At 47.3% G+C, this 25,635-nt stretch overlaps 1 protein-coding gene across 6 annotated transcripts in view; it reads right to left on the minus strand.

Annotated features, from left to right (window-relative positions):
- Smco4 (single-pass membrane protein with coiled-coil domains 4) overlaps positions 1–25,635 on the minus strand; it is a 51,770-nt gene that overhangs the window by 23,935 nt on the left and 2,200 nt on the right. The window contains exon 1 of one of the 6 annotated variants that reach the window (XM_076926013.1): positions 20,848–20,921. The exons of 3 other annotated variants lie outside the window; for them this stretch is intronic. The gene's annotated coding sequence lies outside the window, so the exon portion shown is untranslated. Of the gene's footprint in view, positions 1–15,008; positions 15,161–16,159; positions 16,449–20,847; positions 20,922–25,635 lie in introns of those variants that run through there. 2 more of the 6 variants (XM_076926012.1, XM_076926011.1) reach the window with 2 other exon arrangements.

Consider the following 25,635-nt stretch of genomic DNA (forward strand, 5'->3'; position numbering starts at 1 on the left):
GGCACCCATATCAGGTTCCCAACTACCTGTGACTCCAGATCCAGGGATTCAAGGGAAAATTCAGGGTACATGGTTATTATCTGAAGAACCCTAATCCTATGAGCCATGCCATCAAATCAAGTTTCACAGGTTACTTGCATACACAGCTTGAGATGTGTTCCATTCCACAGCTTCCTTGCTCCACGAAAATTTTACAAAACAAAAACCACAGGCATTGTTGAACTAAAAACCTCAAACACTTCCAAATCCTTCCATGCTTAATACCTGGTGGTATATCACACACACACACACACACACACACACACACACACACAGAGCAAACCCCTGGAGCCCTGGAATACCATGCTAAGTATTTCATCTGACCAGCTATTCAGCCCTTACCATAAAGAAGAGAAGGTGGTGTTGGAGGTGGTTGTGGAGTAAGAGGAGGAGGACGATGACATCTTTCTTATACAGCCCAGGCTCATTTGCCAGGGCATGGCGCTGCCCACAGTGGGCTGGGCCCTCCCACATCAATCAAGGCAATTCTCCACAGACATGCCCATAAGGTAATCTGATGGGGATAATTCCTCAACTGAGGTTCTCTCTCCGGTGTGTCAGGTTGGCAACTGAGATGAAGCACCACACAACAAATAATCACCAGGAGATCCTGAGACAGAATGAATGCAGAAGCCTCGAGACCACAGTAACTTCCAGTCACGTAAACAATGCCACTCTTCTTACCAAATGTTCTATGCTGGAAACAGTTGTTTTCATTAGGAATGTGAAATCGGGCTGGAGAGACACCTTGGTGAATAAAACACTTGTCACAAGCACAAGAATAGGAGTTCCCATCCCAAAAGCCCACATGAAGCTTGGCAGCCATAATCCTGAGATCCCGGCACTGAGAAAGGAAAGGCTGGCAGGCTAGCTAGCTAAACTAGCTGGAACTGATGAGCCACAGGTTCAGTAAGAGATTCTGCCTGCGTAAATATAGTGGCGCATGATCGAGGAAAATACCCACCATCAACTTCAAGCCTCTACACGAATGTTCATACACACACGCATGCACACACCCTTGCACACAGGCACGACCATGTACAGACACGGGTGTGCAAACATGCATACACACCCATGCAAAACTGCACAATGGATGTCTAGATATTATAAAATTTGCCTATTGTTTTATTTACTTAATAAATATTTTATCGTTTCAAATTCTAACATATAAATGTCTCTAGACATGGTCTGTGTAAATCAAAGCCTTGAAAACAGAAGGGCTGACTTAGATCCCCAGAACTCAAGCACAAAGCGGGATACAGTAGCAAGATGAGTGGGAGATAAGCAGATGCTGGAAGCCTGTGGGTGGGCCAGCCTGACTGAAATAGAAAAGTCCAGCCAATGACAGATGATCTTAAACTAAAGGTTAGCAGAAACCTGAAGACCAATAGCCAAGGTTATCCTCCAACATGCATGCAGGCACTGTCAATACACATACCCCTGCCCTATACATTCACACACACACACACACACTATTCAAGAAAATTTCATCAATCTTTGAGACTTACATAGAAGAGTCCTAAAACCAAACACTAGTCTGGCGCTGTGGGGATGAGGGAATGGAAGAAGGAGGCCGACACTACGCTGGGCACTCACAACTAATCTTCTAAGAGGCAAGCAACAGAGGAATGCTAACTCCCACAACTGCCACTGGCAGACTCGTCTTAGAGAAGGAAACAAAAGCGTGCTGTGCCCCCACAGATGTGTGATTCTAAGAACAGATCCGATGGGAAGTCAAACTGCAGGGCACCGAAGGCCCGTTACTACACCCTAAAAAATGAAATACAAATTTCTATAAAAGAGCAGAAATGGGGAAATATTAAAGTTTAATGATGAAAAAAGAAGAAAAGCCAGGTCTTGCAAAACAGACTTGTATCCAAATAAAATCTTGCAAAGTCAAAGAAATCGTGGCAACAAAATGCAGGGCTTTAAATCTCTCAAGATGCCCAAATCAAGATGCATTTCGGGCATGTCTGGGAAACAAAACTACAGGAAAGAAAGCTCACTGCTGCAATCCCAGCTCTCAGAAAGCCAAGCAGTGGGAGTGGGACCGCGGAGATAGAGGCTAACCTGGGCTTCAGGGTGACACTGCTTCAAAAACAAAGTTAGAGAGAGGATAGGTGGGTAGATCAGTATGCAGAGAGAGAGAGAGAGAGAGAGAGAGAGAGAGAGAGAGAGAGAGAGAGAGAGAGACCTACCTAGCCAGAAGAGACAAATGAGAAGACAGGCAGTGAGGAGGGGACACAGGCCTCTGTGACAAAGCTTGACTGTGGGCTGCAGTCTCCACACACTACACTCCGCTGCTGGGGAAGGGAGAGGAGGAACAGAGAGGGAACATTTTCAGAATGAAGGATTACTCCACAGAACCAGGCCCAGCTGACCTCCTGAGCAAGCATGTCCCCTGAAAAATATCTGCTTACTCCAACCTAGAGTGCATGGGACAAACTGGCTCTCAGGCAGTTCACACAGCTATCTGCTAACTACAAAGGCTACTGATGGAACTTGTTCAAGCTTACAGGGCCTCAGTTTCTTTTCACAATGAGGGATCCATCACCTCTTCTAGAAGGGTGGGCAGAGATGTCATAGCAGGGTGGCACTGTGAGCCCAGGTCTGGCCCAGGGCAGTCACTCCACAAGCATGCCTGAGATTATCACTGCAGCTTCTACTTCAGGGCCAAAGCAGAATCTAGGGTTTTCCAGTCAACACCTATTGCAGGCCAAAAGACTCCCCAAGGCCAGCTGACAAGGTTTCAAAATTCACTAAAATCTTAGATACAGAGAAGAAATTTGAATGGGTTTGGCCAGGATCATGCATGCATGCCCAGTTGATGAGAGTTGCCTCTGACCAAGGCTTTAGTCTACGTGGCCTTTCTGGTGCCAGGCAGCCTGTATCACAAAGGCACTTTGCCCAGCAAGAGACCCAAGACAGGAAAGGTTAAAGAAACAACTGGCTTCCTGGACAACAGGACGGCTAATGCCAGGTACCATTCATGCCCCATTTCCTCCCCTGTGTCAGCATCACCCCGATGTGAGCTGGCAGCTATTCCTACCCACTGGCTTATGGAACAGACAACTGCTCAACTGCTCACTCGTGTGTGTGTGTGTGTGTGTGTGTGTGTGTGTGTGTGTGTGTATGTGTGTGTATACATACATGTGTATGGAGAGGCCAGGAGTGAATCTCAGGTGTCTTCCTCAGTTAGTCTCCACCTTGTTTTCTGATATATGGTCTCCTATGTCTTAACCAGAACTTACCACAGCGATCTACTGTTTTTACGTTAGTACTAGAATTCAAACTCAAGTCCTTATAATCACATGCCAAACACTTTACCCGCTGAGCCATCTCCCCAGATCAGAACTGCTCTCTTGATCTAAATCTAAGACTTTCCCCAGAGCCCAGCAGAGTGGAAAGCACACCCAATGGAGTTGATCAGCACCCCAGCATTGAGTTAGGGTAGATGTTGAGAGTCCTGTAAACAAATGGATAAAACCCAAAAGACTTTGACCGAGTCAACAAGATAAAGATAGCTTATTAAATGGATCCTGGAAAAGACAGGCAGGAAGACTGTTTTGACAGAAATGATCAATTTGACTCTTCCCTCTTCTTCAGCTCTGGGATATTTCTTGTATTTCCTTGGCATGCTTTTGCCCCAGTGCCTTCAGACAGACAGTAAATGAACAGGAAACTTTCTTTATGGCTGTTTTAAGCCAACTTGTAATGGTAGCAAGTCACAAAGAGGCCCAAGTCTGAGGTCACCAGTACAGATAAATGCAAAGGCCCCAAGGTCTTTCAAAGCGTGGTTTAACCACGTGCTAAAAAACCAATAGATAAGAAAGCTAGTCAGCAGAGAGGATCTAGGAAGCAGGTAGACGGCAGAGGCGCGGGGGCCTTGTCACCACAGATTTCATACTCTATGAGGTGAATGGGCTCTTTAGAGATTCCCTGAAGGAAGGCGCTGTCAATCTGTACTTTTCCAAAGTGTGGATGGATGCATAGGACTCTGTCACACGAGCCATTCCAACTTCTATTTAATGGCAACATTCACGTAGGACACACTAATAAGCACACACAGCCTGCACTGGAACTGTGGCATTGCCTGTGACTCTGGGTCAGGTTTAAGGTCCTGAGACAATCTCACCAACTGTCCAACACTGATAACCCTAGCAGCACCATCCTCTGTGCTGTTGCTGGGGATGGGTAAGTTAGTTCGCACAAAGCCATCGCCAACATCAGCCCTGGCTTACAAAACCACTGTGACACTTGAGTCTCACCATCTAAATCAGCCTCACTACACGCAGAACCTCCAACACTTTCCATCCCACCTCTTTCTTCCTGTATCTTTGAGAAACTGATTTCAGAACCTAGTAACAAGTGTACTGACCTAAGCTTTGAGATGCTGGCTTGAAGCCAGGGGTGAGTAAGGGCAGCAGAGTCCACAGGACTTGGTGAGCACTAGTGAGGGACAGGGACCAGAAAGACCCTCTCAACTGTCTGCAGTAGTGGTGGTACCATTAGTTGGGGGTCCAAGAAGAAGGAGCAGGTTCAGCCTGTGGGATCAGAGAAAGATGGTACTTTCCCCCCACACCACTGTCACCTGGATGTCAGTGGCATCAGGCATCAAGAGGCTAACTTTCACAATAACTGATTGGGTCCTAAATACCACATTCAAATGCCACACCCTCATGCTGTTCCTGAAGCCACCATTTTTACACCATTCTTACAACTGCTAAGCATTGCCACACAGCTAAGGACCTATGTCAGCTCCTGTCATCCTCAGCCATTCCCACTGTGCTGGTGACACAATGACACTCAGAACAATGCAGATGAGCAAGTAGTCATGCCAGCACTCAAACTGAACCCACTTAACTCCAAAGCCAAATCCACATGCAATTATTATGAAATCTTAGCACCATTATCCTTATTACAGAGACATGGAGAACACCCTGTCTGACTTAGAGATGGCATCCTCTGCTCCCCAGGATATAATTAACTCGGAAAAAAAACCCTTCTTTAGGCTCACAAAAGGCCATAATTTATCAAGAGCCACTCATTCACTTCCTACAAATACATAGGTCAGGTCAAGCAACTTCGGGATTACAACTTGCAAGATCAACTGTGCTCACAGCACAATTTGTTTAGAAAATTAATGATATTCAGGACAGTGGATTCATTAGTGCCAGGCAGTTAATAAAACAATCATGGAAGTTGAAATGCTCTCTCATCTCCTGTTATAATCACTATGAGAAAGGCAAGCCCAGGGAGTCACTAAAGGTCACAGTGTTTACTGCCTACAACTCTTGGAGTGAGTCAGAGAGGGAAAAAATTCTGTTCAGCTGGGGCAAAGAAAGGATGCAGCTGAGGGAGAAGAAATAGTAAAACCTGTACCCTCCCTGATAAACCTTGCTACCCACTGAAGTCTTCCTTCATCAGATCTATCAGGCAGACACTAACCATAAAGCACTGATGGTAAACACTCAGCCTTCCACAAACAGCAACTGGGATGTCTGGCAAAGTCGGGATGAAAAAAGAGAAGCTCAGTGGACTCATTTGCAAACAATATCCCAGAACTAGACAGCCTACTCCACCAGTGTGGACAGACCATAAAGAAGCAAAACTATGTCTTTACCCATGAAAGTAGACTCCGCCCTCCCACCCTCCCCTCACCACAGACCAAGGGAACCTTCCTTAGGCCTTAATAAGCTGCAGATCTGTGAGAACGAGCCAGTAGGGGTAGGGGAGGGATGGGTGAATGCGTCTCTGTCTCTCTCTCTCTCTCTCTCCCTCTCTCTCTCTCTCTCTCTCCCTCTCTCTCTCTCTCTCTCTCTCTCTCTTTGTGTGTGTGTGTGTGTGTGTGTGTGCATGTGTGTGTGGGTGAGGAGATGGGTGTGTGTGTCTGCCTGTCTAACTGTGGTGGCAGGCTGTAAGAGCTGAGCTCCTTGGGAAGAGAGACCAAGGCACTAAGCCTCTTCTCTTCCTTTCTTGGGTTTCCCCCTCCTTTTTTAAACTATAGAACCAGGCCAACCTTGACCTCTGAAACCTCCTGCCTTGGTCTCCTAAGTGCCAGGGAAACAGGTATGTGTCTCCATGCCTGACTCCCTACTCTGTTAACTGATGCCTGTCTGGCTTTTCTATTTGACTTCATTGCTCTGGAGAACCGGCTGTGCCAGGTACAGATAGCCCTTCACAGATGTCACATGACTATGGAGACTTCTAGAAGTCTAGAAAACAGGGCACTTCTTACTTTTTTTTCCCAAGGACTAACCTAAACCTTGGTGGATGACGTACCCTAGGTCTCTAGTTTTTGCTTCTCTCCAGATACAGCCTGTTCTCTCCTCATAGCCAGAGATAAAGATGGCCATCTGTTAAGCACTTGAAGCATGCCCAGCAATTCCCTTCCATTCTCGCCTGACAATCCAAATGGGACACAGTACTTTAAGCCTTCCTTAAACATGCTGAGAAGACAAAGAGCACTCCCCAGACTAATTTGCCTATGGCACAGAGAGATGAGTTAGGACCCCGGCCCGCCAAAAATCTCACCTTCATGAACACATGTAGAGCTATCTCTCTGAATTTTTTCAATTGAGATGAGACAAGAACCCCGTTTACTGCTAGTGGGAGTGCAACCCAGTACAGCTATATGGAAGAAAGTATGGAGGTATCTGTTACTGTTTTATTGCTGTGAAGAGACAACATGGCCAAGGAACTTATAAAAGGAAGCATTTAACTGGAGGCTTGCTTATGGTTTCAGAGGGTTGGTATGGACCAATGGTATGGACCCATCATGGTGGGAACATCACAGCAGGCAGGCATGGAACTGGAGCAGTAGCTGAGACTTTATATCCTGATCCGCAGGCAGAGAGAAGATGAGACTGGGCCTGGCCTGGTCTTTTGAAAACTCAATGCAAACCCTCAGTGACACACCTTCTCCAAGAAGGCCACATACTCCAAAAATGCCACACCTTCTAATCCTTTCCCCAAGAGTTCCACTAACTGGGGATAGGAGAGTCATTCTCATTTAAACCACCACAGAATGCTTCTTTAAAAATAAAAATAGAACTCTTACAGGAACCACAAAGCAGGCTCTGGGGCATTTCAACTAAGGAAAACCAGCAAGGAACAGCACAGGCTACAGACAAGGACAACAGCTGTGGTATTCAGTCCCTGTCCACATTCTTGTTCTTGGTAAAACCACATTTGCCTGTGGGATAACACGAACCCCAAATATCAAGATGCATCTTCAGTCTTTAAAGCCCACATCTGCCGTATCTGTTCCAAGGTCACGCCTAAAGCAGCAACAGCAGATTAAGTAAGGCAGGGTCAAAAGAAGGCCATGGGAAAGACAGGTTAAGACTGGGAACCCATGTGGGGCACACTTCCACCTGCATTCTACACCCCTCAGCAGTTTTCACAAGGGTTGTGGTCACCAGTGATCATAAAGCTGACAGCGTGGTGGGAACACAGGGACGGTAGCAAAAGAGTGTGCCTTTAAATTAAAAACAACACAGTCGAGTGACTTCAAAAGACAAGACTGACGTTTCTGATATAAGCAAGAAACTAACATGGCAGGGACAGCTGGCCAATCAGGTAGCAGGCAGGGGAGTTGGCAGGATTCACCATGCAGGTGTTCAGTGAAGCAGTAAGCACGATGAAAACAACTCAATTAATTCATTGTGCATTCCTGTCCAGCAGAGCCAGGATAAGCCTGAAATACCGATGGCAGGCCAGAGACTCACTCTGCAAACGTTGAGGCTGACAAAGAAGCACGTGTAAAGGATGAGATTACACAAGACTGACTCTGCAAGCTCTTTGAGGCCCAGGCGCAACCAAAGAGAGCAAGGGACTGCTGATCACAAGATCCTAATCAGGGGCTTCTCTAAGGAAACACAGGGAGAAAGAGGCAAGATATAAAATCCAACAGCAAGACAATGGGGTCACCCTCATCTGTAGCCTCGCCTAGGTGTGAGACTCCACCAAACTGAGACTTGACATGAACACGTCAGGCAAGCCAAGCGTCAGAACATGCTGGCAAAAAGCAGATACAAGAGGTGTCTCCACTCAGCCAGGAAAAGAGAAAGATACTGTGGATTTAAATTGAGACAAGAAAAAACAAGGGTGATCAGGGCCAACAAGTGGCAGAGTAGCTACAAGTCCTTACTGGAGAGGGGGACCCCACAGTGCTGCAGGGTCACCATGCCACTCAACCTCAAAGGAAACAAGACATTGGCAGTGAAAAGCAGACTGAGGCAGTGGGTACCCACAGCAGATGACAACACCCTTGTTTCATACAAAAGGTGCTAAAAAGGGTGTATAAACTGAAGACAGGACCACTCCATGACATGTTAATGGGGAGGGAAGTTATTGTAGATAGGAGGAGGAGAACAGCCAGAGGCATCTGGAAGGGTCCAGAGCAGGGAGAGATAGTAGTAGACTGACCATGGCCAGCAGATTGGGCCTGGCCAAGAGGGAAGCAGGAGCAGAGGAGAGGTGGAAGACAAAGATGAAGACAAAGGACCCACAACCAAATTAACAGTGAGGGCATACAATCAAACTAGCAGTGCCATGAGGAGAATGAGGAGCTGGGGAGGGAAGCACAGGAGACAGAAAGGTTTAGGGATGAAGAATTAGAAGAGCTAAGAGCCAGATGTCAGCAAGGACTCTGAAACAGTTTACCAGAGCCTGCAGCCAGCATACCTTTGGTATGTTAATGACAATGATAAGGGAATTGGTTCTTTTGGTAAAGGGAAGCCCTCTTTACAAGTTCTGGAGGAATGCTAGCTTTTGTCTAACCACCACAATCTGGGGAAATGGAGTTCCCTTTGGACCTGTCAGGGGACTGAGGAAACGACTCAGTGGTTAAATCTCTTGCCACCAAAGGGGACCAGAGTTAGGATCCCTGGAGCCCATGTAAATGCCAAGTGGGTGTGTAGTGTGCAAGCTGGCCAGGAAAATCAGCCATATAAGAGGGCCCTGCCTCAGTGAATAAGGTTCAAGATAATCATGAATAACGGCCAATCAACATCAAAATCATATTAATAAATACTCATATGTACAGACACGCGCGCGCACACACACACACACACACAAACGGGAAAAGAAAAAACAGTAAGGTACTCACCCAAATGATAGAACAGGAGTCCAGAGTCTTAGACTGGCTGAAAGTTTGTAAGCTTAACCACTAAGCTTGACCACAGGGACACTATGTTGCTTCCCAGCATGGGGAAAAGATACTGTTTCAACTAAACTTTAAGGGAGAAACTTCCTATCATTAGCTACCTCAGCATATACCACTGTTACCTTCTCAAGCGCACCCCCCCCCCCCCCCCCCCACACACACACACACACGGCACTTACAGAGATAAAGAACAGAACTATTTTAACTTTGGGAGGAAGAGTTCATGACACTCGAGCCTAAACTACAGAAGCAAGCAGATTCAGATTTGAAAACAATGGTTGAATGAAGAAACCCAGCACATAACTCCTTCAGGAGCAGCGGGAGTGTGTGTGTGTGTGTGTGTGTGTGTGTGTGTGTGTGTGTGTGTGTGTGGTCCGCCATGGCCTTGGTGTTCTGTAGGGCTGTTAAGGCTCAGAGAATGATCTCAGAACCCTTTGTTTGCCAACCCCCAGGTAGTCCACTAAAACTATCACTGGGCTGGATACAAAGCCACCAGGTTCCCCCTGCAACTGTAACACTGTTTTAGAAAGTAAAAGAGACCAGCTGTCTCAGGCAGCTTCATCTGGTTGAATTCCAGCACAGCCCGACTTCCTCAACTACGACTGATGTTCTATAAAGTACAAAAGCAGGACATTTCCTCACCACACACCTGCTCTCCTGCAACAGCCTTCCCTTCCACAGTCACATCAAACCTCAGGGTAAGCTTCAAGTTCAGTTCCAGAGTTCTGGAAGGAGCCTCCTACAGGGGCATGGCTCCAGCTGCACCTCAAGACGCAAAGTGTCTCACGCCATTTTTCTTAATACTAAACACAAACCCAAGAGCAGCAGGTGGTACGGATGGATGCTAGGCACTGTGCCAAAGGCTTTTGGCTTGAGCCATCTCATTTCATCTCCAGTATCTCTGAGGTAAGCATCATTTTCAGATCCAGCTCCAAGATGGAGGGGTTATCCAAAGTCACATAAGAATTCATACCAGGGTGGCCCAAGCTACACAGCCCAACCTTTTAACAGTCACACACTCAACACTGTAGCAGAATGACCTCTGAGGCATCGATAAATGGATCTATAAAATAAACTCACAGTCGGCAGATTCCCCCACATGGGGCATCATGTGGAAGGACCACAGTACAGGGGGACCAGGAAGCAAAACGCCCCAGGGAGGGGGGGAACACAGAGGACCTAAGAAAGAAATGATTTGGGGGTAAAATAAATGGACCCTCACAAAACCAGGTGTGTCCTGGCAACATGAGTGTGGTGTGACTCCCCTATCTCTTCTGTGAAATCCATACACTCTTCCCTGGTTGGGGGATACAAGGAGAGTTCAGATGATCCACCTCCTTGCATGTACTGTGCCCTATCTGAAGTTCTGATCGACATATTTGAGGTGGTAGTTCCAGATCCCACTATTTCCCCGCTTTCTTTATTCATAAAACTAAGGCAAGACCCTCTTTCTGGTCCGTTGTGGAAACACCATTCTGCAAACTGACCTGCGCTGTTCTTTCAGCTGTAACCAGTTTTCCCAGACAGACCCATGATCAGCAGGGCAGCTGCTGGGCACAAGTAGATAACAGAAGTTTTAGGAGTCAAAAGAGGGACTAGCTTATACTGAGACTTACAGCCCTTCATTCTACTGCAATCCTCTCAATACAAGATGAAGCATGCAGATGGTCTCATTCACAATGGACTAAAGCTCCACCGCCACCACCATGCCAACAAAGCCCAACCCCTACCAGGACCTGAAGCCTCTCGGCCCTGCTGGATTGTGAGCTCCTTGAACTAAGGAGAGGAACTCCAGACCACAAGGCTAATATACACAGTCCTGGAACCTCGAAGACTAAACACTGGGTTGGTTTCTTGGCTCCCTGTACTTGTCTACACTAACATTCATGAACAGTAAAGAAGAAAGGAAGGTGAGTGGGCTGGGGGAAGTTCTCACTAGACGGTAGGAAATGTAAGAATAAATCTACCAGCTGTGTGGGAGGGGTTGGAAAGGAAGCCAGAGAGCTTTTAAGTGATCTCATGATGATTTACTTAGTAAATGACCGTGTTTGAAGCACAGGTGACCAGCATGCATGTTTAAAAGACGATTTCTAAAATGCTGTTTGGCCTGGCATGTTGTCTAAGGTCTGTAATCCTAGCACTCAGGAGACAGAGGCAGGAAGATTGTCATGAGTTCAAGGCCAACCTGGGCTACAAAGTAAGAACCTGTATCAAAGAATAAATAAACTGAGGCCAGCAAGATGGCTCAGGCCTGGCTGCACTTCTGGAGGACCTGGGTTTGAGTCCTAACTTGCACATGGTGGCTTTTGCCACCATGTTCCAGGGGATCTGAAGCCCTTTCCTGGCTTCTGCATATACCACACACATGCTGTGCTGACATATATGCAGCCAAATTATCCATACACATAAAATAAAATAAAAATCATTATCTATTTCTCCCTTCTCCCTTCACTCAACCATGTGACTCCCACAGTTCCCTATCTTCCTATAGCTGGTCCTGAAATCAGGGTTCCCTGCAGACATCTCTCGGTGAAAGCCTGCAGTAGATTACTCCCACTCTCCTTAGGGAAAGGAGAGGGTCTCAGGTCTCAAGTCATATAGAAAGATTAGTGACTTTTCTAAGTTAAGTTGGTGGAAAATTGCAGACAGATAGCAGCCCATTAGTTGCGTTCTATGACTCATGTACACAGTCTCATTTGTATCTAACCATTGCTTCTTGTGCATGTTATTACTGGAAATGTATAAGATATGGATACAGCAAGGCTATGTAGCCAGTCCCTGTTCATAAAGCCAGGAAATGCTGTGGGGGGACGAGAAGGGGTGCTGCTCCTACTGGCACCAACAAACCCCAGGCAGCTTCTCATTGACAACACAAGTCGGTTTAAAACAGACATCCCTTCAGATTTTTTCTTTTCTTTTTTTTAGGAAAAACTTAGAAGAAACCTTTTTTTAATGACTGTTACTTTGCTTTTGTTTCAAATTAGTAGTAGCTCCTCGTAGCTGACTTGCTGTGTGCTGAACCTAAAAACTCTTTTAGGAGAAACCACAACATAAAGAAAGCATGCCGTTTAAGTTCCAAGTCACCAAGAAATGCATCTGTAAAATGGGGACAGGTGGTAGTGGCTCTGAGACATGCTGGCCAAGCCAACACCTGGGCAGACTGCCTCCAGTTCTAATAAGCCAATCAACCCAATCAACATGGAAAAGCAATGTTCCTTTCAGGACTTTCCAACCAGCTTTGGGGACAAAGCTAGAGAGAAAGATTAATCATACAACCACTTCCAAACCCAGACTTGCTCCTTAAACCTGCAAGAAAGCAAGAGAGACTGAAGAGGGGAACAGCCTCTTAACAGCTGGAGCACACGCTGGGCTAGCGGGAAGCAATGACATCACCATCCGAACAGTGCAGGGTCCTAACCCTCACTGCTGCACTCGGGGCTTAGGGAAGGGCACCTGGAAAAATATCAAAAAAGCAAGAGAAAAGTCAATGAATTGTGAAAGGGAGTCAGAGACTCACACTAACCCCAGCTAACAGCACGTCCTGTGCCCTGCCAGTAGGTCCCCAGTACCCAGAGCCATCCTTCTTTCAAGGAAGGTCAAACAGGCCACAAAGCCTCAACCATGTACTCATCCCACACAAGTTAACGGTCTTCCAAGTTCAGAACTGTTATACAAAAAAAGGCTAGACTCTGACTAGCAGGCCTGTGTGGGTGTCCCTGGCTCCAGTTTCCACACAGGAATGTGAGCAAATGACTGCTCCACTTTGATCCCCAGTCACTCCTCCGTGGAAAAGAGAAAGCAAACCTTCGTCTTCCAACGCGGCTGAGAGGGTTTTGTGAGGGAAGCCATAGGAAAAGCACGGCACGTAGCAAATCAACAACAAACACGTAGCAAATCAACAACAAACGGCTACAGCTACTGACTTAGCAAAGTCAGTCCCTACAAAAATAAACTTGATTTCTCTGGAGAGGATGTCACACAGTTAGTGTATGAGGAAATCCATGAGGATAAAGGATTCTCAGAAAACTCAGATTCAGGAAGACCCCACCCACCACCCCACTTCCTGAAGAGCTCCAAGGCCTCTCCGCTGTTGCTCCCCAGAAGGCCTGGAGGGTCACAGTGGCTTCTACTTCAGCATCTTCACACTCTATAAATATACCCTGAGTCCAAGCAGAGTGCTTTCGGTCAGTCCCCTGAGGAAATGAGGACAGCTGGTTTTCCTCTGGAAATTAAACAGCCATGGAGCATAGCCACACTCGGTTCCAAACAGGTACCCGTGACCTACTTAGCCTTCCAGTAGCAAAGCGCTCTCAAAACAGAAACCAGTGGACAGTGACTGAGGTGACTTCAGCAGAGCTCATGCACTGTCCTCTATGTCACATAAAGCATGCAGCAGAGATGACTCAAGAGTCAACCCAAGGTGCTGAGACAGACACCCTGCTACAAACTACTGAAGTGGAGGGGCCGAGGCTGCCAATTCCTCATGCCCTTTGACCCCCAGCACACATTTCATCGAAGCTGACCAAGGGTCCTCATTCTTCTGCAGTGCCTGCTTATGCACTGATGCTCTCCCCTCCTGTGGTTTCGCTCACAAAGCCAGGGCTGCTGCGAGAGCTACCCCAGCTTCTCTCGGCTTGTGCTTTAGTGTCTTGTACACAGAGAGGCTGCCAAGGTGAGCATACAGACACACGGGAGCGGGGAGAAGGAAGAGAGGAGAGGGGGAAGGAGAGGGGGAAGGAGAGGGAGAGAGAGGAAGAAAGAGATGGGGGAGAGAGAGACAGAGAGACAGAGAGACAGAGAGAGGACACAACAGAGCACAGCTCCCAGACCCTCCTTCAAAGAGAACAAAGCAAGACTGGGCTAGAAACAAGACAGGTACCCAGAGTGAGACACTCTATACTAGTATTGTCGAGCATGTAAGGCTGCAAGGGGATCTAAATGACAATTTGAGTCAACAGAGGAAGGTGAATCTTACAGAGTGGATCTGAGGAGCTTGCCAAGGTAAACAGCAGTAAAAGCCAGAGCACTTAGCACAAGGTATACAATACAGGGTACACAGAGGAAAACTTCACCTCCCTAGCTAAGTAAGGGTAGAGGGAGCCTGCCAGAGGCAAAGCAGAGCAAAACTAAGCAAAGCCAGCACCCTTCCCAACCCTTCCGATCTAATGTCCACCTCTATCTCTGGGCCGAGCACCTTTCCCATCCAGCACCCTCCTCGTCTCCTGGCCACCCTGGGCTATGGAAAGATTTTGAGATATTTACCTAAAAATAAAGATGATGGAGGGAGAGAAAAAATGAGAAAAAGTATGAAGACTAAGGCCAGACCTTCGGACACCAAGTCCAATGCTTGCTCTCTGAGCTAGGTTCACATGTTTAAGTGGCAGTCACTCCACTGCTGCAGGCCCCTCTACCTACTGCATCATTCTGCAGACAGAATCCTGGTAGGCAGCCTACACACTTCCACCTTCTCAGCAACAACAGAAACAGTGATCAGCAGCTTTGACACCATAAAGCCAGGCTGACCAACGCAGCCCTGACCATACTACGCCAATGTGGGAAGCCTCAAGAGAAACACACACAAGTGAACGGGTTTCTACAGTCAGGGCTGGGCGAGCATGGGGTAAGACTCAAGGACTCCACAGTCACAGGCTAGAGCACCCAGGAAGTAGCCAGCAGTGCTGCATTCAAGTGTGGCCTCTGGAACTTCCTCTAACCTGCATCAATAACTCTGCTCAAGTCTGAGTTTCCTCAAATAGAAAATGACAAGTCCAAGAAAGGAGCTCCCAGCACAGATACCTACCTGATGGCCCTGAACTGTAAACATGAAAAGTTTGAAAGGTCAGGAGTAAGGAGCTGGAGAGACGGCCCGGTGGTTTGGAGCGCTCCCTGCTCTTCCAGACGACTTGGATTTAGTTCTCAGCATTTATATCAGGCAGCTGACAACCACCTACAACTCTAGCTCCAGGGAATCTGATAGCTGTGTACACACACATAGATAAAAAAACAAAAAAGTAAATAAAAGGCTAAGAGTAGTGGTACACACCTATAATCTCAGTACTGAGGCAGCATCGGAGGCATGAGAATCAAAAGTTCAAAGCCAGGCTGGACTGTTTACAAAAAAGTTTAACAAGGTGAGTTTCATACTATTTATACTTCATCACGCTAATAAAAATAAGTTAAGGTTTATATTTTTATAAATAATTTTAGTAGTAGGATTCCATAAGATACTGTAAAGCATGTCTTACAATGTCTGGTACCTGCTGAGTACTTACTAGAGTAAGTAGCAATTTATTATTAGTGCTGATGTTTTTACCATGTACAACCCAGAAGAAACCCTATCTGGGCTTGAGATGCATGTCGGTTGGTAGAGTGCTGCCCGCATGCATAACATAATAGCACACTCCTGTAATGCCTGCACTTGGCAGGAGGAGGCAGGGGGACCAGGAGAGCGAGGTCATCTTCAGCTACACAGTAGGCGTGAGACCAGCCTGACAGACATGAGACCCTGTCTCAAAAAGGAAATAAAGATGCAAATTTCCAAGAAGACAAAAGACAGAGATAACCGGGAAGACATTTTTAGTATTTCTCTATGTGAATGCTATTTCTCAAGAAATTTACAATGTAATATATATACAATCTTGCAGACATGACCCATTTATTTTCTTACTTGTTTTACGAAAAACAAACCCCAGGAATAAAGGGCCTTTGTTGAGGAAAGTTGTGTGTAATCTGGGAGAACACAGATACTAACTGAGCCACTGAAGCCACCTGCCTCCAGAAGCAGAGTGGAGGTTCAGCTAAGTCCTCCTGACCTGGGCCTTCCTCCCTGCCTAGGAAGCAGGACCCTGGAGGCCGGACAGCAGGGAGACGGCCTGGAGTAGCAGAGATGCTGGCCACGACTTCTAGGCGAGTCTGAATGTGTCAGGTTTCCAATGACTACAACAGCCCTACCTCAATGGGTTCCCACGTAGGTGAGGAGATGAAGCCAAGGGCTTGCCCAATCAGGAGAGAGGAGCACAAGGAACAGAGAGGCCCACTCTAGTCCCTTCATCTGTCCTGCAGGTTAAAGGTGAGACAACTATAAAACAGTAAGCTTGGGAGAGGCTCTCTGGTGAAGCTGCCTGTCAGTTGTGCAGGGAGCTCCTGGATACGACTTTTGTGCTGTCACCCATGGCAGGGTGGCATCCCTGTGATGCAGCTGTCTCGGAATCACCATGCTCTAGCAAGTAGCCCCCAGAGTAGCAAGTGACCTCCCAAAGCAGCAGGAATGAGGACAGACTTTAGTCTTACAGCCCTAATCTAGGACTCTGATCTGAGCATGCAATAAGCCTGGAGCCCCACAAGCCTGTCAGAGCCCGCAATCAATACTATCTTGACCAACAAAAGTTACTTATTTACTAAGTGCTCAGGACAGAGACAAAAGCCATCCCAGAGCTGATTCTCAGGTACAATGAATCATCATCTGGCTATGAGACAAGGGTCCTCACTGTATATATAACACAGAAACAACACTGGCCCTGTGGCACCTACAGGACACTGCCAAGTCCAGTTTCCCGAGTGCCTCTAGCAGAGAAAGAATGCATTTTAAAAAGTAGTTCTATGAAAGCTCTTTGGATATGCTGAGAACACACCCCAAAATAACCCTCTCAAAACACACGGGTAGTCGACAACTTTAACTCTGTAGAATGCTGTGCTCCAGAGGGAGTTGGGGAATCATGTGTATCTCCCCAAAGGCAGCTGCTCCCAACACAGGCAATTCTATTTCCATCCCCACTTGTACTTAATTATCATCCTAAACCATGTTCTCCACAGGGGCCTGGGCAGAAGCACCATGCAGATATGCAGATAACCTCCAGACACAGGGAGCCCCCCTGTGAGTGAAGGCAGCAGGCCCAACCACAGCCCACCTCTCATGAGCTTTCCTCACAGGCCCTTTCCTTTCGAGCTACAAGAGGAAATTCCCTGTTAGACATGGCACCTTCCCTTCAGCTCTGAGGTATGTCCTCGGCAGACACACAAACTGATTCCACAGGCCTCAAGCGGGCCAACCCAAACTCCCACCTCAGTCCCTTCTTTTCAATGACAGAAACTTAGTGTTGTTAATAAAACCTTTGTGAGTTACAAAGTAAGAAGGTCCTGTTCATAAACAAAAAACAGGGGCAGCTCAGCTCTTTCCACAAGTCTCCACCAACATCCCTGCATTTTCAAGGCTAAACAATGACCCGTTGCTAATCAAGGGAGCTGACTGGATTTTGCTGCATCTTGACTTTACAGCTTGCAAAGATCTGGATGCTGAACTGAATTTGCACACTGAGCTCAGCATTTCCAACAAATGCCTGAGGCACTGAGTACCTGAACTATAAGTACAATGTTCACCACTCTAAAATGGATAGGACAGAGCCCGCAGGACGAGGGAGGGGACGGCCACGTAACTCACAGTACCACAGCTCTGCAAGCTCTTTCTGTGCACAGGTACCACCCAAGCCTCATCCTCACACATGTAGCATATTTGAGGGGAGGTGGCCAGGGCAAGAGAATCAGGAAGAGCAGTGGCTCTGTGGAGAATAGAGATCTAACTTCTTCCTTTTAAAACCTATGGACAAAATGCCTAAGTGCATTCACACATACAAGCACACACACACAGAGTGAGAGTCTCTAGCTCTAAGGAAAAGCCCTAAGATGAGAAGACTAACTCCTACGCTATTTCTATGCCCATTCTGTGCCTCTGGAGACCCTCACACAGAGAGAGGTAGGGAGAACCTCAGGTGATAGCAGAGGCCAGGATGAGGAACAAGGATCAGATACGCTGAGCCTGAGAACTAGGGCAGAATAAACTTGTGTTGCTTAAGCCACTGCCTCGGTTGGTCAGTGCTTTGTCTCAGCAGCCCTAGGAAGCCAGCACACTTGCAAGATCCCCCAGCCAGCACTCAACAGGACCAGGACCTTGGCTTCCTTCATTCTCATTCGCTGTAGATTCCCTAAGGCAAGCACAGTGGGGACTTGCTGGGTGAGTAACAATCTGTCTAACAGAGGAGGGGTGCTACCTTAGCATAGACAGGCCCATGCTAAGAGGCTAATGTTCTAACCTCCCTCAGAGACAGACAGACAGGTCAGGAACTGGACTGGGAACTCATTCATCCAATTCACAACACTAACTTCCCACAGGCTGTGATCTCCTTCCTCCAGGGGCTGCCACAGTAATGGCTGCAGTGGACCAGAGGGCAGAATCCAAGCTTGGCTCTCCTCTCCGTTATACTGTGACCTTGAACAGGCACCTTGGCCCTGGGGTCTCAGTGTCTTTATCTGTCAAATGCAGTGTGTAATAAAAGCCGAGTCAATCTGCTCTCTACAGGTTAACTGTGGCTCGTTTTAATTTGTGCTCGTTCTGAGAAACCAGATCCAAGGTGAGGCCTTGATTCTGCTGACTATTATTTAGGGCAATACCTTTGGCACCTACTGCACATTGCTCTCAAGTCTCTCTTGTGCGGCAGGCCACGATTATTCCATTTTGGTTTAGGGCTTTGGGGGTTGGGGGGGAATAGGATTTTCTTTGTAGCTCTGGTTGTCCTGGAACTCACTCTATAGAGACCAGGACCAGGCTGACCTGGAACTGCCTGCCTCTACCTCCTGAGTGCTGGGCTTAAAGGCATGCACCACCTTAATCCTTCTGTAACATTAACTGTCACACACATCATCCAGACTCATGTCACAGTCTCTGTGACTGAAACTCTGCCTACTCCTGAGGAGCTCCTGCATCTGGGCAGGGAGCACTGGGACCCCACAGGCCCTAGACCACACGCTCATTCACTAAGAACAGCCTACAGCAGGGCTGTCATATTTCCATGCAGACACTAGCTACATGGTGTAATGCAGGCCTTGGGTACCACCTTCTCCATATTCACCCTGCAGGCCTCAGATATCTGGTAGGGGAAAAAAAAAAACATCAGCAAACAAATTAGGGGCTTTGCATGAACTTGTCAGCATGTGTGTACATGCACACACAGAGAGTGGTGCAAACACTACCAACACGGGTGACTGGGGAGAGTGAAATCCTATGTACATCAGCCTGGGTGCTGCCGTTAGGAGCGTGGAAGTGTGAGCTTCATAGTCAGGCAGACATGAGAGGAATTCCAACTCCACAGACAATTATCTCCTGTTCCTCTTGGGACTTCAGTAACCTCAAGGCATAAGTTGACCCTGAGCATTAGAGCAATAAATGACACAGCCAATACTGTCCACATCTGGAAACAGGTAGCGTGGCAGTGTGCAGAAGATGAGGAAAGTCCCTACTCACCCTCAGTCTGGCCAGCTGTGTGTCTTGAGACACTTCACCATTCAGAGGCTCTATCAGTCACCTCAAAACAAACAGGAGAGCTCACTCCAGGCCTTCCAACACCCTGCCTCTCTAAATGACAGTGAAAGGGCTTTTGCACCTGGGGCACTGACATACACATAGGAGTTGTTTACTGGTAACATATGGGTTGAGATGAGATGCCTGAGTTCCTCCCCTGCCAAGCCTTACAGATACCCTTCCACCTGCACCCCTCTGCTCCCATCTGTCTCTCAGCAGACACTGATCTTCAGATCCAGTCCTTTCAATGCTTGCAGGCTGCATACATTTTCATATGGAACCAACCAAGTGTACAGTCAGTCATTCACTGAAAAGCATTTACAGGGCATTCACTTGAGATGAATCAGGAGGTAAAGGTGCTTGCCACACAAGCCTGACAACCTGAGTTTGAGTCCTGAAACCAATATAAAAATAGAAAGAGAAAGCCAACTCCACAAAGTTTTACTCTTAACCCCCATACAAGCACCATAGTACCCATACACGCGCACTCACATACACACAGAGAGACAGAGAGATAGACAGAGACAGAGAAAGAAAGAATGTGTTAAAAAGAAAAGTTAAAACCATTGCTACGAAAGGAATTTGCAAACAGAAGAAATGGCTTCAATCACTGAGTACCTACTGGGTAGATATCAAACTCTATGAAAGAACAGAGAATCCTCACAGTGACCCTGTAACTTATGACCTAGGTGAGCCTGGATCCCCAGTAAGGAAACTGAGGCTAGAAAGAGGACTAACTTTGCTCTAGAACCAGGATATAAGGGGGTTAGCCCTCTCCCTTGATAAGGACTGAGCAGGAGCTGGGTTCCAAAAAACTGGGCTCCAGAGTCCCTTCTCCACCCCTCTGACCCCACCATCCCTACTCCAAACCTCCCTAAGCAGCGGAAGAGCAGAAGATTGAAATGTTCCAGTAAGCCAGTCTCTGAAGTCCATGTCCCAGGTTGTGGGGACAGCCCAGAGGAGTCAAACTCAGGTACCATCTGCTCATCTATCGGCTTGCTGGCTACCTGCTAAGACTCCAGAGTTCCTCCCAAAGACCAGGTACATGCAAACTGTCACAACATCCCATAGCAAGCCAGGAGCAGGAATGATGGCCACACAGCTGGAAGAACATCTGCCCCACACAGACTCTCCACCACCAGGCATTATGAATGCTACAGCATCTGGTTTTTGGGTCTCCGCAAAGACCAACCTCATTTGGTACTTACACAAACCCAGTTCCTCAGAGGAACATTTCAAGACATACCCAAGGGCCCTACACCAAGTTCCAAGTGTCCTGTCATCATACCTAGCCTCTGGCAGAATCGGAACGAATGTGAAACCAGGTCTGGCTCCCAGGTGCCACAATGCCACCCCTGGTGACACGGTGCCTATTCCACCCTAAGCAGAGGCAAGCAAAGTCTTTCTGGGCTTTACTATAGGCCCGCCCACTCTGCAAGTGAGATCTCACCACTAAGACCCAAGGCTAAGCAACGGGTGTCAGGACTTTACCGGTAATCAACAGAATGCTTATAAACCACAATCTCATTTTTCCGATCAGCATAATGTCAGCCAATAGGAAAACAGGCAAACTTGTAAAGTGCAGTAGAGGTCAGGACATCTAAGATAACCATAAGTACTGCTGCTGTGATAAGCTGAATTAATATAAACATCTGAAAGACCATTCCAGTCATAGAGAAACACAGGCGCACTAACGTGTGCACACAGTAAGGGAGAACTTCATGAGCTAGTTCATCTGCCCATCAACAGGGAACCAATTCATAAACGGATACACCTTTATCGTATGTTGTATGAGAGAAAAGAACAGACAATAGCTACATGTATATAAACAACTTCACAATATAAAAACAAGAAAGGTAGTGGGATGGTGCATACAACCAGTCTTGTAAAATAAAGAAACTCTTATGCCCATGCATCTAAACAGGCTGACAAATGGCTTCAAGATATTCAGACAACTGCTAAAACCAGTTACTGCTGAGGACTCGCCAGCGAGGAGGTATCTGGGAGAGAGAGGGCTGCTGGGTGTCAACACTCTTTACATGGGAAGGTGGGGCGCCATCTAAGAAAGCAAATGGCCTTACTGTAAACAGCACCACCCACACAGATTCCCCTGGGGCAAACTTGCACCCCAGGTCAGTGTATGTTTCCATGTTGCACTCTAGGAGGAATTAAAGAGACCATGCCTAATTTCTGAGCCTTGACAGCAGGTCAAATTGGGGTTGACAGGGTAAGGAGGTTGCAAGGAGAGCTGTGGTCTTTCCTACCCTCTACCTGCCATCCCTGAAAGCACCAGCTCTGGGCATTTCTTCACACATATGCACACAATGTCAAAAAAGAATCCCCATCATGCAGCAGAAGTGAGGTCTTCCACACCGCCCACTAAGCATCCCTCAGGCAAACCGACAAAGGAGTCTGGACAAACTCTATCTTCCCATCTGAGGTGCTGTGTGCCAGTGCCTGCTTTAGTGGGAGAGCCAAGACTGGCAGAGAAGCCTGCTCAGTGGAGTCCCTTCGCTCCGGCAAGCAGCCCGGGAATCTCTTCCCTCACTCCTGAAACCCAAACTGTATCAGTATACAAATCAGCCCTCTCACCCAACAGCAGCGTTAGCACAGAAAGAGATAAATCATCGGTATCCTGGCTAAATGTATATTTATTCTCCTGCTTGCCAGACCCACAGCACTGCTGTAGATTTAAACATTTGACAAATCTTTACTGACTCTTGGTAACAATTAAAACAAACAGACCCCAACACAGACACACACACACACACACATACACACAACTTCAAAAAACACCAGCAAAGAGTCTTTGCTGCAGACATAACAAACAAGAGGTGAGCTACTGTCTGCAGTAAGAGTGTTCTTCTCCAGCATGGGCCTTACCACCCAGACAAGAATGCTGTCCATCATTGTACACAGTTGTGGGTGTCAAAAAGAGGCACCTTAGTACAAGGATGCGAGGTCACCAGTTCAAAGAAAACCTAAGCAGTGAGGTGGGCCTGCACATAGTGACCATCAGCAGAGACTGTGACACATGCTGAGAAGCAGTGCCATGAGTCTCAACGGGTTACCCAATTGCTCCCTCACAAACGCAGAGCCCAGATAAAGACAGAACCTGGTCAACTGACCCCCCCCCCCCCCCGCCTGACCAAAACAGGAACAAACAGGAATGCAATCCAGAAATTGGACAGACTTAAGCAGGTTCACTACCATCTCTGGTATAGATAAGGGTGATGACATAAGACATACGAACAGCATGTTCCATGTGACAATTCCAGTCACGCTCGTCCCAGGGCTCAAAATCTGCTCCAGACTGGTCAAGCTCTGCTGCACAGGCTGCAGTCTCTAGAGAACAAGCCCCACTCCTTAGAGTTGGCCACTAATCACAGTGTAGACACTGTTACTGCTTTCCCCAGCAACCCCACACAGGCTCACACAGAGAACTGAGGACTAACCCCAACATCCACTTGAGGACCAGCAACTATTGGACTGAAAACTACTTCTAAACTAGGCTTTATCCTTCTAGCAAGTTCCATTTGAATGCTCAAACAGAACTCCTAAGTGGGGCTTGAGAGCCCAAGCTCGCTTCTGAGAAGCTTCTAGAAATGCTAAGGTCAGAGGGTAGCCAAGAAGGCTTTGCAGGTCAGACTCACACACCCATGTCTAGCAGGCGCCCCCAAGAAGCAATGCATGCTGCAGCAGCTTCCCTCTCAGCATCTTCAGAACCACAGCTCATGGCTATGAGGTGGAGAAGCAGGAAAGAATGCTCCCTCTCTGAACTCCATCATCCAGAGCGACCAAGACCTCCCTCCCCATTCACTGTGCAGCACAGGGCCATAGTGCCACGGCTTTTACCTAGGCTGTGTTGAGCCCAGTATATTGACAGAACAGACTCCTTTCTCCACTAATTTCCACTTGCTGTGTTTCATATGCCACACAGTCCATTGAAGAATCTCCCTGATATAGACATAACCTTCTCTCTTTGATAAAGCTCCCAAACTACAAGACAAAGGCTCTATCCTATCCTCAGCAGAGTGAGCACAGCCCTACCTGCCCAGAATCGATAGAAACACAGGCCATGGTCTAAGACTATGTATTGGACACGTGTCTCTGAGCCACCATGACACCTGTGACAGCCTATCAAATTCCACAAACATGCTTCTGAACCTTGGAGACAACACAACCAGCCTTTTATATCTGCAAGATACATGTATCTATCAACGATCATGACGCCATGCTTTGTAGATTATGTGGCATCATCATCTGCCATCAGGTCTGCTATCAGGACCATATCCTGTCGTGACAGTTTAGCCCTCCAAGAGTGAGCATCTTAAGGCTGTCCCCAGCCTGGTTCAGTAGACTGTGCTCCTTGTCTCCTCAGCAGCTCTACATAATCAGTAAGAATTAACCCAAGAGAACAGAAGGCAGAGGCAGGCACTGAAGTGTAGAAACTCGGCTATCGAAATGTAAAGGAAACCAAAAGTAACTCATTATTAAAATGAGGACGGTGAATGACCAGGTCAAAATATAAATTCCTGGGATGTTTTAAACCTCGTTTGTTTCCAAAATGTAGGAGGGTGACATTTCAAAGACTTGCAGTGAAGACATTTCCATGATTTAAAAACTATTTCTTTTAAAATGAATATCTTTGGGGAACTGGGAGGTACTTTTATAGACTGACTAGATCCTAATAAAAATCCTGGCATCCGTCACAACAAACACCCTCTTGGAATTTAATTTCCTTTTCTGCACACAACTGACTACAGAATTTCACTGAGATTGCCACTAGGGCAAGTCACAATCTGCCCAGAGCACAAAACTTGGAAGCCCAGCAGGGAGGCTTCCAGGACTAGGTGGACAGTGGCCTGGTATCTACCTCAGTTCCACATGTAACTACAGTCCCCTGGTACTGTCAGCCAGGTTCACCTCCTCTGTGACCTCCCTGCCTCCTCCCTCTTCACCTTATCCAGAAGCCCCTCCAAACTCTGTTATCTTTTCCTTGTCCAGAAATGGAGAGAAATCTACAGAATAAGCAAAAGAAAACCAGCTATAACCACATCCAACTTCCAACCTGCCCTTTCTGGCTTCTGGTTTTGTTCAGTTCCTTCTTGAATCCATCCATAGCCCAAGGCAATGGAATGTTCTCTGTCTGTGCTGGGATTGGTGTGGGGAGGCAAAAGCCAGAGGAATTATTCATAAGGACAAAAATGTACTTTAAAAAGCCTTTCTCCCCTGAGGACAATTCCTACTGGAAGACTTAATCAATCCCATTATCTGGAGTGCCTGAGCAAGGAGAGCGAGAGAGGAGGGGCCAGCCTTCATGCAGCCTTTGGTTCACAGGTGAGAAAAAGAAAGCAGCAGGGCTCAGACTTTACAGGAGCAAATCCCAGACCAGAGGTGAGACCAAGGGCTCAAGACTTACACGCCGGCCCAGGCCTGCTATACTCCCAGGATCACATCATAGGTGGCTTCCAGTGTCCTCCAGTGCTTACAGCCCAACATCCTGAATCAGAGAACGTGTCTCGTTTCCTCATGTTCCCACTGAGACATCACAACCTTGTAAACTAATAAGAATTCCTTTCCCATCACTGCAGACGGCTCTCTGTGTGCAGAGATGCTGCCGTGACTGCCGTGTGCCTCTCGGCTTTGCTTCCTCACAGGTGAACTGAAGCCCACTCCGCTTCACAGAGCCTAAAGAGCATCAGAGGCTCAAACGGGAACCTATCCTGGAAACATGATTTTTGTCAGCCTAGCAGTCTCTGTAACAGTCATCCTCATGTGTGCACACACTACGGATATTTTGAGGACTGAGTGTAATTAGTGAAGCCCTATGTTTTTAAGGTATCGTTTTACCACTATCTTAAACTTAAGGGATAATCACCTACTGCCACTTTCAAGAAACTAACAAAATTCTTTCAAGGATTCCCGAGAATGACATACATGGTCAAATCAAAGCCGATGTGGATTTGGAAAGCTGAGAATGGAAGGAGACAGGAGAAAAACATTCAGTTACGATAAGACAAACCCCACCCCACCCCCACCCCCCACCCCACCCCCACCCCCCACCCCACCCCCC

This window comes from Arvicanthis niloticus, chromosome 27 (assembly GCF_011762505.2).
Source record: "Arvicanthis niloticus isolate mArvNil1 chromosome 27, mArvNil1.pat.X, whole genome shotgun sequence".
Classification (NCBI taxonomy): Eukaryota; Metazoa; Chordata; class Mammalia; order Rodentia; family Muridae; genus Arvicanthis; species Arvicanthis niloticus.